Raw genomic sequence first — 15,395 nt, forward strand, 5'->3', positions numbered from 1 at the left:
TTAAATAACGAAATCTATTTTATAGAACATGACTATTTGAAAATGACTAAGGTAATTATTGTTCTATTTGTGCTTTGATAGTTTCTCTAGCAACTTAGACGGTCTCTTGTAGGTTATATTGATATATTGCAACAGATCTTGCTTTTTTATTGATAGGTTTGCGAAAGTTGTGTAATTTTTTTAGATCACTTGTTCACGTTTGCGTGCAGGCTTGTGTTCCTTTAACTTGACGAAAAATCTGCTTAATACTCTATAGTTTACATTTTTCCTCCAGAAAGACCCCAAACACTTGTTCCAATCAAATTTCCCATCGCCATAAATACCCCCAAATATGGGGACGAATCCTTCAATCTGGCATCATCGTTACTAAAACAGGTCACTGGGATGGAGTCGTAAAGTGAAACTTCCTCGGTGGCCGGCCATCGCAAATAATGAGCGCACGCGTCGATAATGTACTTTATTAATGATACCATGTCAATAATTGAACGTTTGCACCCATTTTTACCCATAAATACCTAATAAAAAGAAAGAGTTTCAATTCTCGAAAGATTTGTGATGGCCTCGGTGGTCTAGCGGTTTAGCACACCGCTTTATTTCCGATGGTCGCGGGTTCGATGCAGCTTACAATCCTATACATTAAATCAACAGTAGATTTCTGAGGAAAAGCAGGTTTTCGGATACTTAGCTAAAAATAAATATTTAAAAAAATGCAAAATATGTAATGTAACACTAGGGTAGTGAAAGTCTCACGATTGTAACCTGCTTATGACTAGGACGAGAGAGGATTAAAAATCATAAAATTTATAGGAAATAATTATGGAAATAGACTTCGAAATTGTTAAAATCGCGGAATGAAATCATCACAAAATAATACAATATTAAAAAATTGCAAAATATGTAATGTCACACTAGAGTGGAGGAAGTCCCACAAATGTGACCAGCTATGACAAGGATGGGGGTGGATTACAAAATCGTAAAATTCATATGACTTCGAAAATAGACTTTCTTCTTAGAAACTGCTAAAATCAATACGCACAGTGAAATTAGTTGATATTTTAAGAGCAACGATGTGTAATCTGGACAAATTTTGTCTCACCATGTCATAACAATAATTATTTATCGTTTAACGACCATTTTACGAATAACATTAACCGGTATGTAGCATAAACCGTGGTTATTTTAGTCGTGTCGTTCTAGGTTTCACAAAACAGGGTTATTTATTAACTGATAGTAACCCATTTGAGTTCATTCCACGTGTTGCGTACATGTTCCTTTTTGTTTATATTATAGATATATTTGTTTATATTTTGCCTCTGTTTAGTGTTATTTCTAAGTATGTTAATGTTTTTATTTTCAGGTAACCTTATCTTATACTCATGTTATTTGAAATATCCGGCATTTTTTCGACCAGGCGTATGCTAACAGGCTTTTCTGCCAGTTGTTCAATAGAGCAGACTATACTCTCCTTCAGGTAGAGGCATTCTCCATTCTTCAGTTTTCCGGAGAACGGGAGATTTTTATTTCACAGAATATCTCTATTTTTACAAAATCGTAAAAACATGACAAGGCAAAATTTTTTGTGTGTTTATCTTTTTTCAATGGATAACAATGGAATAGTGTTCGGTACGTGCAGGGCACCAATGGGGAATGATAGGAGTTATATATATATAAGCATAAAGAAAAGTCTCATAACATTAAATTATTTATTTAAGTATTACAAAAGGCTTTAGATCTTCTTCGTTCTGTCTAACAAAAGACAATTGGTTCAGTTACCAATTTTTGTTTTTTGTTAGTAATAATAAAAATTAAATACATAAAATCTTTTTCCACATATTTATATATCGTATACAACTATAAACCAGTGAAAAAATGAGGAAAAGTTTAGTTTTTAAAAAAAACAATTCGACTACAATAACAGTGTTGGAATGACCTAGTAAGCATAGCAATGGCTGTGTAGGGTACATCCCGCTCTTCCATATACATGTCTTATGTGTTTTTTTTTTAAGATTATTTAAGACTTTAGATACCAATAATATAATAAAGTTATTTATTAGAAGTTATTATAATAATAATAATAATAATAACGTTATACGTAATAAAGCATAAAAAACAGCAAAAGCTGAGTTAATGAGGTAACAATGGTTATAATAATTATTTATTTGCCCAAAAACACAGTACAAAATAATAATAATAATAATCTCTGGACAATTCACACAGCGCCATCTAGACCCAAATTAAGCTAGCTAAAGCTTGTGTTATGGGTACTAGATAACTGATACATATACATAGATATTTTTTTTGTAAATACATACATATTACTATATATATAGAAAACACCCAGACCGATACAAACAATCATACTCATAAATACAAATGTTTGTGCCGTGCGAGGAATCGAACCCGCGACCATCGGTCGTAAAGCGGTGTGCTAGACCGCTAGACCACCGAGATCGTCAAAAGATGATAATTACAGCACAGTATCATGTGTTTTGCCATAGCAATGGCATGCAAAATATTATTGTTTAAAATTATACATAAATAATCTATACTAATTGTAAAATAGAATCTTCCCAGTCGACATATATACATTGTAAAAAAATTCCTGATTCTTTAACCAATGAATCTGGTATTTAAACAGTGAATTAACACAATCAGGCAGCAATAAATGGCTTGTTGAAGAGATTGCTCTGATATGCACGCGCGCACGCGAACGCTATTGGGTTGCATTCCGATGAAACGTTCAGATTCAGATATAAGGAAGTCGAGTTAATCATTTCAATAATATTTATCTACCGCCCAATAAAATGTTTTACTTCTCTATATAAAAGTTGTACTAATCTGTCTGTTTGTTGTAGTTCTAAATCGAGCAACGGATTTTTATACGAGTACTGTTTGTATATTAAACTAGTGTTAAACCTTGACTTTGCTTAGATGTTCAAAATTCTTTTTCATATGTATAGTAACTATGCAAACTTTGATACAATGTACCTTTAAAATAATAAAATACTTTCTTAATTTGATGCTATACAGTTGTAGAGTTACAAGTATAGTTTAGTTACTCTATTAATATAGAAATAGAAAGATAGAAATATTTTTATTCAAATAAATTTAATATGAGCACTTTTCAAAAGTGATATTTTTTTTATTATACCACTCATTCGGAACGTATACTCATAACAAACCATACGATTTAGCAACTGATGTGTTGCTCTTTCAAATAAGTGTTGTTCTAAGTAAATACACATTAGCAAGGATTAGGCATGCGACAATCAACATAGAGACCGCTACGCACTCAATCTTTGTATATTCAAATAACATTGTCAGCAATATGAATTTTAAGTTAGATATTTCTATGAAAACATTAGTATCATGTATAAACTCTTCAATTTTCTAATAAGCTATTATATTAATTCATATAGCCAATGTGACTGTAGAGTAATGTATGTAAACAATAAAAGAATTTTTCATATTGATGTAGTGATTCTCGACTTAATAGTGTTCAAATTATATCCAAACTATAAAAGAGACTGATAATTAAAACTGTATGTATATGACATAACTTTTTAATTGTCAATTTATCTACAATTGTCGTTGATTCGGTTGTAGCGTAACGCTGACAGTTCATACATCTTATTAATATCACAGATAACATAATTGTTAATATTATAAACGCGAAAGTTTGTGAGTTATCCATCCAAACTCACAAACTTTCGCGTTTGTTATTCTTTCACCAAAAAAGTACTGAATGTATTTTGATGAAACTTTACAGTAATATAGCTTATACATCAGAATAGTATATAGGCTATAAATTTCATGCGGGTGAAACCGAGGGCACAGATAGTATTAAATATAATCTAAATTAATTAATTTTTATTATTTGTACTGTATTATACCTATAAAATGGTATACGTAAAGTTGTAGGTATAACAAATACTGTATATCAAAACCGTTTGATGATCAATAAGTACGAGCGGCGCTCTTGATGACTAAAGGCGAGCTGATTTTTCTTGAAATATAAAATGTTAACATTGCAAAATAATGTACGATGAATCTCTTTGCCCTCGATCAATCCCACGTCCAATTCAAACGAGGATCGATATTACGACGGCCTGAGCCGAGGTTCGGACCCCTAGCGGGGCCTTCACACTAAAGTCGTATCCGTCAGGCGCGAGTTGGCATTCAGCCGCTCCATAAGTCCTTCCGAGGGTTTAGGGTGCCATCTGCACTCGCCCCCTATCGTCCGATGAAGCTGTAAAAGCCAGCTGCGGCCAACAGCATTAGAGTATTCCGTAAAAAAAAGATGCTAGCTCTTATAGTTTAAGTATCGTAAAGTGTATATAAATATAGTTAGTATAGTTTAATTATAAATAAATATTACTGTTTATTAATGACAAAATCGTACATTATGTGTTTATATATGCGTATTAAGAGCGCGCAAATACTACAAACTATTTTGATTTTATAAGTTTTGCAATCGACCTAAAAGGTTTTTAGTTTTCACTGTTAAAAGCGGTTGTTTTTTAAGAACAAATGATATTTACTAATGTCTTTTTATGGATAATAATGGAATGGTACACTCGCCTGTGCTAACGGTTTACGCTGGCGGGGCACTAGTTAAGGATGACAAAATGAGCACGAAGTCAGATCAGTTAGCCCCTCTTGAGAAATAGCTATTTACCACGATGGTTTCCAGGAAGAACCGCGTAGAGGTGAACCTGAAATAGATTGAGTGAATACATTGTACATGAGGTTATTAGTCGACATTACTAACGATTCCCTTCCCCCTTTTTTACTTATGTATTGATACACCGTTTTTTTAACATGTGAAAATTCTTCAACATTCCGACACCCTTCCGGAGAGAGGACGAAGCGGTGTGTAGGATTTTTATATGTGTCATTTTTACCCACCAACAACACATGGTGTATCTACGAGCTGCTATACAATCAAGGGAAAAAGAGCTTCACGATTTTGCGTGTCATCCTTGCGCAGGGGCCATGCTAACCTCTGTATCGTTCCAATTTTAGTATATGTACTGCCGAAGCAAGTACATGTATTGCTAACATCTTATTAGAATATAATAGAAACTAATTTATTCAAATAAAGTTAATTTAAGCACTTTTGAATCGTCATAGTTATCATTCTTTTTAACCTACCTCTATCTACCTATTATTGTTAGACTAACTATAATATTTTACTCTAGGTATATCAAGCTCTAGATATTAGCTATAGAGCTAAAACTGCAACAAAGCAACGATCTGTTAGTGAAATAGAATAATTTTATAAATTGCAAACACAATTCCCAAAGAGCCATACAAACAAGATTAACAGCTTTAATTAGGTAAATTGCTGCAAAATATCTATTTAACTAGTTATTTATTATCATTCTTTCAATACGATAAACGTGTACCTATATGATATACGTATTACAATTATGATATTATCCTTACTAATATTATAAATGCGAAATTAATCTCTGTCTGTCTGTCTGTCGAGGTTTCGCGCCAAAAGTACTAAACAGATTTAAATTAAATTTATAATTTAAGTCTTATTGTAAAATAACAACTTATTTCTTTATCAACTAGCTAAAGAAAGATTGAAAAAAAATAAAATGGCTTTAAGCTTTGTATTTATAAGTCCTTCTTTTATAATAGAATAAAATATTTAAGGCGTATTTAAAAACTCCAAAATTTAATAGCCAATGTCTAGAAATAGTCCTAAGGAATGCATTGAGTATTGTTATAAATGGAATGGTCCGTGACAGAATTCTGTATTAGAGCAACGAAATGTATCTTTAAGTATCAGGCTCCTCCTCACCACTGGGCACGTGCACAGGGCCCCGCTATGGACTGGGGGGCCCTGGGCTGTCTAGTCTAGTCCCTACTCCATTACCAAACGATAACCAATAGCTACTCTACTTTCACCTGAAAATCAATCTTAACAAAAGCTTACCGACCATGGTCAATTTATTCGTTTTCGTTAATTTTTTTATAAATATTTAGCTCATCACATAACATCTTTTTAAAATGGGACTGGCATTATCCTATTATGATAAAAGTCCCTAAATAAATGTAAGAATAAAAAAAACTTTTTAAAATTATTTTTGCCTGGTTTGTTTTGAAAGTGCCTTACTTTACTATTCTCTACTACTTATATGGGGATAAAGTAAGGCAGGTAAGAAGGGGGTCCTACCTGCCTTACTTTATACCCATATACATCTCTAAAGAGTCATGTTCAAAAATGACTTTGTCTATTTTAACAGTGCTTTATTACAATGGTCATAGGGGACACATTATCCTAATGTGCCCAGGGCCTCTAATAGGTGAAAGACGGCCCTGATTGTAGTTTTAAATATAGACTGCGGTAACCAACATCTGGTATCTTCCTGTATTTACACAGAGCTATATTTTGTTAGTAAAAGAACAGAGTGCGGTAGACGAAGGGTCGGTTTACGTGTAACTAAACGGGCGAAGTAGGTCAACATGTGCCGTGTGAATTATGAAACACTGGCTGTGCACGCGACTTCGTCTACGTCCACGTGATTAGAATATGTTGATATAGGGTAAAATATAGTCTACAGGTATTTATATGACTAACACGTTTGCTGCGAGCCAGTTTTCAGAGGACTTATTGGCAATGCGTTTGAGACATATTAGAATTTGTAACTGTGCTTATCCGCACTGCGTATTAGATCTAAACAATCTTCTAAAAGAATGTTTTTTTTCAAGAATGCTTTATTCATTCATAATCTAAGAGTCGCGCTCTTGTCTGTGTAGTTCTTGGCATTTTCCCTCGATCTTCCATCAATCCCTTTAGTTGTTGATACGACACGACTCTAACTTTTTCTTTAATTTGCTTGATATAGCTGTGTCGTGGTCATCCCCTTCCCCTCGAAGTTATGAATGACATTTTATGAATTTATTTAGCTTTATAATTTATTTTTTTCGGATTAGAGTAGTCTAATGCTGTTCGCCGTAGCTGATTACAGGTTCACCGGATTGTAGGAGGTGAGTGCAGATGGCACTTTAAACCCGCGGAAGGACTTATGGAGCAGCTGAAGATCAATCGGATAAGCAGCAGTGGTAAACCGTAAGTATACCTACTGTAACGCCGAATAGAAAACGACAGAGAAACCCGTAGGAATTATTAAGTAGTTGAAGTGTTTTAAAATAACAATGCCATAAATCGATATTGCTGGGACGGGTTTTTGTATATGAATCATAAATAATATTGACATACGAATGGATTATAAATTACGAAACGCCTAAAATATCCTCTTAGCAATAATTATTAGTACTGCATATTGCTAATAGAACGTTTCGGGCGTAAACACAAGCCAAATTTCTCCGATAGGTATTCATAATAGATGGATACCTATCACTCATTAATGGGATTTGCCAATTGGCCTATATCTCTTTAATACAAAATCGTTATTAGTCACGGAATAATGGACTGAAAGCACCACAAAGCTATTTAACTTAATTTTATTAAAGTTGCTCCCATTCCCTAAGTAATTGGTATCGACCTTTACCGAACAATGAACTTAGGACTCATGTACCTACATGCATACTAATATCCTTACTAATATTATAAATGCGAAAGTATCTTTGTCTGTCTGTCTCGCCTTCACTCCAAAATTACTCAACCGACATAAAGGAAATTTGGCACACAGATAGTTTAGATCCTAAGAAAGAATATAGATTATTTTTAATGCGAATCAAGGTTCGTGAGGGGTTGAAAGGGGGATAAGATATAAGATGATGGGTTGTATGGAAGTATCGTCATTTTTAAAGCTAGAAGTTTGAAACTTATTTAGGCTGTTGATTAAATATAAATAAATATGGAATTCAAAGTTTATATAACGATGTCATGCAAGCCTTTATAAAATAATTAGTCTAAATAATTAAAAATACCATCCAAGGTCCACGTATTTCACGCGGACAATATCGCAGGCACAGCTAGTTACATTCTAAATATGAAAATTCTATATGTTGGTTTGTTATATTGCCACGACAAAACGGCAGAACAAATCTAACGATATTTGAAGTGTACTGTTAGATTACATAATATGTATGCAGTTGCATACATATATTATTTAATCTAACTCTAGTCGCAACTATAACTTTACAAAAGGAGGGCTGTCAACTTTGCCATTCTATTATCTTACTAATATTATAAAGGCATAAGTTTCTGAGTATGGATGGATGTTACTCTTTCACGTAAAAACTACTGAACGGATTTTGATAAATCTTTACAGTAATATAGCTTACAGATCAGAATAACACATAGACTATAATTTAAAAAGATATTATGTAAATTTAGGGAAATATAATGATATAAGTGTGATTCAGACGAAATTACGTAGGACAGCTAGTAGTTACATTAAAAAATACTATTTGTAGATGTTAGTATTTCATTTAGATAACTATGTTACATGGTATTGTGCTTTCTTTGATATTTTTTATGTAATGAGTTTATATCCAATTTATAGTATTTTTTATTCATCATTATCATCATCATCGTCATCACCAGCATATTGGAGGCCACTGGGACCATAGGCCTGTCCTAAGTCACGCCACTGAGCACGATCTTCAGCCCTCTTCCAGTTATTACCCGCAACCCTACGTACGAGTATGTCGTCGCTCCACCTAGCTGCGGGGTGTTGTCGCTACACCTATAAGTGAACAATGTAAATAAACTTACTTCATAAAAAAATAGAAATTCAGTAGTATTGCTTGCCAGTTATTCTCAATAGAATCTTTATTTTTCTCAATAGAATCTTTACTGAACTGGACGAGAGAAAGAATATTAATACAAAAAACTTCACGTTCATAAGCGGCTAAGATGTCGTACATGAATAAACTATTTGTTTTTTTAATTTTAATGTTATGTTGCTGTGAGCATCGTCTTTGTGTTGTGATGTGAGTTGTAATAAATTCTATTCTATTATTTTAATAACTAGAGAACTATAGATCTCTAGTTAGTCGACTATGTTTCTATTTGCGGCGCTTAATTACTTCACACAAGTTATCTCTTGCGCTGGTATTAACCGAGCTTTATACTAACAAACTATACAGAACAACCAAATACAGGATTACCAGCTGACCCTGTTACAAGTTCTGGAGTAATATTCAACATATATGCAAAATTTATATTAATTTAAAATCCAAAACTAAATTCATCAAATAAACTGAATAATGTGGAAAGGGAATTGTTAGGAATGGCGACTAGTGGTCCCATTGCTGTGCCATGGGAAGTCGACTGACCTCCACGCGGTCCTCCCTGAATAATCTCAGAGCAATTCACAAAGCGATCTATACCAAGTTAAGCTAGCTAAAGCTTGTGTTATGGGTACTAGACAACTGAAATAAATACATAGATACATTTTTTTATAAATACATAGATATTATACATATAAAATACCCAGACTGATATAAACAATCATACTCATGAATACAAAAGTTTGTACCGTGCCAGAACAAGAAACGCGGAGTTAAGGCGGTGTTTTTTTTTGAGGGTTGATAATGGAATGGTGCACCCGCCTGCGCTAACGTTTTACGCTGGCGGGACACCAGTGGAGGATGATAAGATGAACATGAGGTCAGGTCAGTTAGCCCATCGTGCAAATTCACCAGGAATTTAACACGATGGTTTGCAAGGGGAACCGCGTGGAGGTCGACCTGACATGGTACATTGCTAGCAATGGGGTTAAAAATCCACATTACTAACGATCCCCTTCCCCCGAGTTAAGGCGATGTGCTCAACCGCTAGACCACCAGGCAATTGAGTACACATATAAATCTACATCGGAAGCTTTTTGTACTATATCTATAATGGGGGGAAAAGGATTGTTAGTAATGTGGACTAATGAACTATTCAGCACGTAGTATAATAGACTGTGCCAGTGTACGTTAGATAAGTCACTTTATCTAACGTCATGTAAGTCATATAGTGTTTAATATAGTCTAATAAGTATAGTATAGTCCTAATAACTAGTGTAGAATTATAGTAATTCAAGATGTACAATTAATACACAGCTTCCACACCTACTGTGTGTTTACTCTCACCACCGATCCTGTCACTACAATGTATGGTCTGGTTGACCTCCACGCGGTTGCCCATGGATACCATCGTGATAAATTGGAGTTTCTTACCAGTTCTTCTCGAATTATAATGTCACGATAGCTAAAATGTCCTACAAATGACTTTTGAATTTGAATTTGAATATGATCTGACCTCATTCTCATCTTATCACCTCATTCTCATCTTATGGTCCTCCCCTCCAGCGTATACCGTTAGCGCAGGCGGGTCCACCATTCCATAATCGTCCATAAATAAAAAAAGACATGTATAGTTGTGGAATAAAAATACTTATTAATAAAGGTAACAACATCTATTTACACTTGTTTGTTTAGGAGAAGGGTTTATTCGAAATGGAGCGGAGCAACAGAGATCTACATTGTTAGGTAAATTTCCACGGTTTTTTTATAGATTAGAGTAAGCGCTGACAGGCCACCCCCATACCACAAGCTCTGCTTAGCTTAGAACAAAATGGCGCTGTATGAATTGCTCTGAGATATCATTATTAGTTTCATTCACACCCGGCTAGCCTCAAGCGCGATAGAGTAACAAATATTCGTGTAGCTACTGCAGAACTCAGTTTGGGAACTTGTAATGTTTCTAATTTAACCGTCTATATAATACTGTAGACTCTGAGAAGTTAGTTGAATAAATTTATACTGCATTCGAGCATGAACTTAGTTGTACCACGAAAGTTATATGGCAAATTAGAATAGCCTGTCAGATACAGATCTTAAACTAAACTACAACAAATATTATTGTTATATAACCACTGTTCATATCTCTTATAAATATTATAAACGCGAAAGTTTGTGTGTATGGATGGATGGATGGATGTTTGTTACTCTATCACCATAATCATTATAACTATTGACTTTGAATTTGTAGGTATTGTTTTGCGATATCCATTATTAATAGTATAGGACATTTTAATAAATAATAATAGACACAATAATTTTAATCTTAATATTGTGAGGTTTTATATTTACATTCCCAAGGCCTTTCAGGGCGTCACAAAAAAAATTGTACCAACTTAACCACACTGTGGTAAAAGGCGAGCACAATAGATCTATGCAGGTCGCAGTGTCACAGGCCTTAGCTGACAAGAGCCCAAAACCCTGAATAAAAAAATAACCTCACTCTATATGCATTTTTAATTTAATTATGCAGTAAAGAAATTGACCTGATTTTGTTCGCAGCTTATTATTATTATCCTCCACTGGTATATCCTACCAGCATATACCGTTAGCGTAGGCAGGGCACTAATCCATTAACAGCCATGAAAAATCTATAAAAAAAGTCAGCAATAAATAACATGGTCGTCAATCCACGTTTCATGCCCGAAAATCTGCTACACCCAACTTGTGCCAAATGTTTATGATTAAATTACGAGGGGCAAAAACTTTGTATCTAATTCCCTTATGTGGAATTAGATTGGTCCTTAGTCCGGTGCGTATGCGTTACAGTGGTACGGTCATATTTTTGGTATATTTCTCTTTTATATATACATATATATTTAACTCAAAGGTGACTGACGTAGTGATCTATCAACACACAGCCCAAACCACTGGACGGATCGGGCTGAAATTTAGCATGCAGGTAGATGTTATGACGCAGGTATCCGCTAAGAAAGGATTTTGATTAATTCTACCCCCAAGGGGATAAAATAGGGGATGAAAGTTTGTATGAAACTTTGTCAATTTTGAACCGATCGGGCTGAGACTTTGCATGCATAAATCTACTATGACGTAGGCATCCCCATAAGAAATAATTTTCATAAATTCCAGCCCTAAGGGGATAAATTAACGCGAGCGAAGCCGCGGGCAAAAGCTAGTCGTTACATATTTATCTTCATAATCTTTACATACTATAAAACAATGTCACCGCTGCTGTCCGTTCACTTATATGTTTTAAATTACGTAACGGATTTTAATACAGTTTCCACCAATAGATAGAGTGATTCAAGAGAATGGTTAGGGAAAGGAAATATTATAGTATAGAATAAGATTTGTAATGCATCCGTGCAAAGCCGGGATGGGTTTTTATATATAAGTTTGAGTTTCCACCAAGTGTTTTTATATATAAAAACACTTGGTGGAAACTCAGATGACACGTCAATATATACATAGAACTATAAACCTATATTTAACTAATGGTTTTGTATTATTTTCTTTAATTCCGCTACCATTAGCATGTATAAGACCACAAATATTCAGTTCGTAAACCTGACCACCGCTACTGAAAGCGTTACGACCTTTTTTATTGGTGATCAAATTCCGACCGTTGTTGAATATATTGCGACACGTGTTTCGCCTCTGAAAGAGGCATCATCAGACATTGAATAGAGATCAGATATAGCTAGCCTAGTATTGACTGTTCGGCAACCAAAACTGCGCCTACCTACACCTCTGCTAATTTGTTCTAAAGTACCTTATTATTTTTTATACATGTATACCTATATGTACTTATCGAAAGACTATCTATACTTATCGAAAGACTATCTATACTTATCGAAGACAATAAATTTATTTGTGTAGACGACTATCGGGATATGATAGTTCGACCACAATGCATACGCCGGTCCCTAAGGTCAAGTTGTGACAAAAAGTCAACAACACTTCACAGTGATGGCGGTGAGAGCGTCGAGCTTGTGACAGAGAAAGTATTTCAGTATTTTGTCCCGCTCGGTTCCACCCTCCTTCCTCCCATGTACCTTAGTACAGTAATGCCTTACTGGTTATTTCCACCTCAAATTTGGGGGGATTTTGTGGCGATGGGGGCCAAATTTAAAGCGAACAAATGATTGGTGCAATTTGTCGAGAGACAAAGAGACAAAATAAATAAAGAGTTGTGAAGTTTTTTATGGCAATTTTGGCAATGTAGAACTAAAAAAACAATAACACAATAGCTTTCATATGCCTGCAGGCTACAATACTGGAACACGCGTCCTAAAAAAGGTAATCTGGGACGCGGACCCAACAAAATAAAAAATAAAAGTAAGAAATATTTTTACATTGTAAATTGGTCACGCCATTTTCCAATGTAAAAATGTTTCTTACTTTTCTAGTCGTATATGGATTACTAGTATAGACACTATTGGGGAGATTTTGTCTTCAATATCTGAATTTCGGGAGAATATGGTAGGAAAGTAAGGCATGGATCTGGCAACATTGCCTTATTACCTACTTAAGAAGTTTTGAGCGGTTGACCGTTACAAGTGTGTTGTTAATAATAACGACCATGTACTTGTATGAAATAATCAATAAATAAAAACTTATGTTGTTATTTTTATAACCAACTTCCAATGCGTTTAATCAAAGTTGCCAAGCAAATATAGGTATATTGTTTATTTTTTTAGTGGACGATGTTGAAACGATACACCTGCACCCGCCTACGCTGAAGGTATATACTTAAAGGTATCAGTGGATGGTCTAACTGATATTATCATGAAGAATAACAGGCTAAGGTGCAAGACACATTTCTCTGTAATAGAATAGAAAAACGAGATTTTCAGCTATTTTACTTCTTGTTACAAGGGTAGATATTTTAAAGATGCAACCCTGAGACCCCGTCCTATATACAGATACAATATATAACAAATTAAAAATATATGCTAATATATAACAAACCTATTTATACTTTAGACTTTGTTTGTATGAATAGAAGCCTACATTCATATCGCGACAATAAATATACTTGTATTGTTAAGACTTGGAAAATATGAGGCTGCAAACAATATAATATAATTTCCTTTAGTAAATACGCCGCTCAGAGACGATGCTATCTATTATAAGCATCTTAGGAAAATGAGGAAAGTCGAGCCAAGTCAGATTCAAAGTTTCATTCGAGTCACTCAAATTAATTTTACACAGAGTACAATATCAGATAGATCAGATGTCACAGAGTAATAGTTATATTAGCATATGTTATCCAAAAGTGGAAAGGTAAAAGTAGAAGACTACACAGCTAAATCTTCTGTAATTAAAAAAAATCTGAATTCTTCGAAGCGGAATCGCCGTATCTTTTAATAAATTAATATTAAATAATTAAGTTTTGGCCTTACTTATGTAGAAAAAATAGCAGACGTAGTTCTGTTTGCCGATGATACTTCATTAGTATTTAAAGTCGATCGACATATTAATAACATGGACGAAGTGAACAGTGCTCTCTCTTCTGTTTTAAATTGGTAATATGCTATTAAACATGATACTAAGCATGTTAGACTCCAAACTGCAATGGGGTGCTCATACATAGACGAATACACTAAGTTCTGCCGCTTAAGTAAAAAGAATTAGACAATTAACAGATGTGACAACGGCTAAACTTGTGTATTTTAACTATTTTATTATGGGGCAAAGCAACTGATATAAATACGGTATTTATTTTGCAAAAGAGGGCTATCCGCTCCATTTACGATATGGGTTCCAGGGAGTCTTTGCGTGAGCGTTTTAAAGAATCAAATATCCTCACCGTTGCTTCTAAATACATCTACGAAAATATCATGTATGCCAGGAAAAACATTGACAGTTTTAAAAAAGTAGATGATTAGACTAATAAAAGCTTACCTAAGTGTTGTTTGACGAAAATTAGTAAATTCGTTTTATGGAAATTGCGTAAGGTTTTACAACAAACGGCCGGAATCTTTACTCACGTTTGCCAGAAAAAAATTCAATTCAAATGTCTTATAAAATATTTTCCTTGTAAAAAAGCTTATTATAAAATTGAAGAATTTATAAATGGAAACAATGTTTTTGTAGAAAATATCTAACTTAAATTTCATAGCGCTAGCAATGTTATCTGATTGAACAGAGAATATTATGATTGTATGATTAATGTAAATCTAATTAAAACAACATTTTTTTAAAAGTGTAACACATAAGTTGAAAGCAGTCTCATCACAAGAAGGTAGAGCTTGCTCTATCTTCTTGTGAGTCTGCATTCCGAATGAGCGGTCGAATAAAAAAATTACTATTCAAAAGTGGTTATATTAAGTTTATATGAATAAAGATTATTTCTACTCTATTCTATTCTTCTATTAAATTATACTCCAGATTTCTTTGTGAGTTTGTCCATAATTGAAATCTTTTATAATTCTTCGCTTCTTGCTAGGATGAAGTCATAAATTGGTTTTAAAGTTGCAGTACCTTTAAATAGTACTTGAAGGAATGACGCTTGGATGAATGGGAAACTTAGTAGAGAGATCAGAAGATCAAATATAATAAGAGTACTTAAGATAGTAATAACGGCCTACCTTTTTTTTTGTAAAGATAGAATCACATGGATATGTATACACAAAAAAATATAAATATATCACATT

General features: G+C 33.9%; 1 pseudogene; it reads right to left on the reverse strand.

The window, feature by feature from the left end:
• Window positions 1–4,951: 4,951 nt before the first annotated feature.
• LOC131855676 (U6 spliceosomal RNA) lies at window positions 4,952–5,049 on the reverse strand (annotated as a pseudogene).
• Between the last annotated feature and the right edge of the window lie 10,346 nt (window positions 5,050–15,395).

Source organism: Achroia grisella, unplaced genomic scaffold, assembly GCF_030625045.1.
Source record: "Achroia grisella isolate CSIRO2021 unplaced genomic scaffold, CSIRO_AGI_Agris_v1 utg146, whole genome shotgun sequence".
Taxonomy (NCBI): Eukaryota; Metazoa; Arthropoda; class Insecta; order Lepidoptera; family Pyralidae; genus Achroia; species Achroia grisella.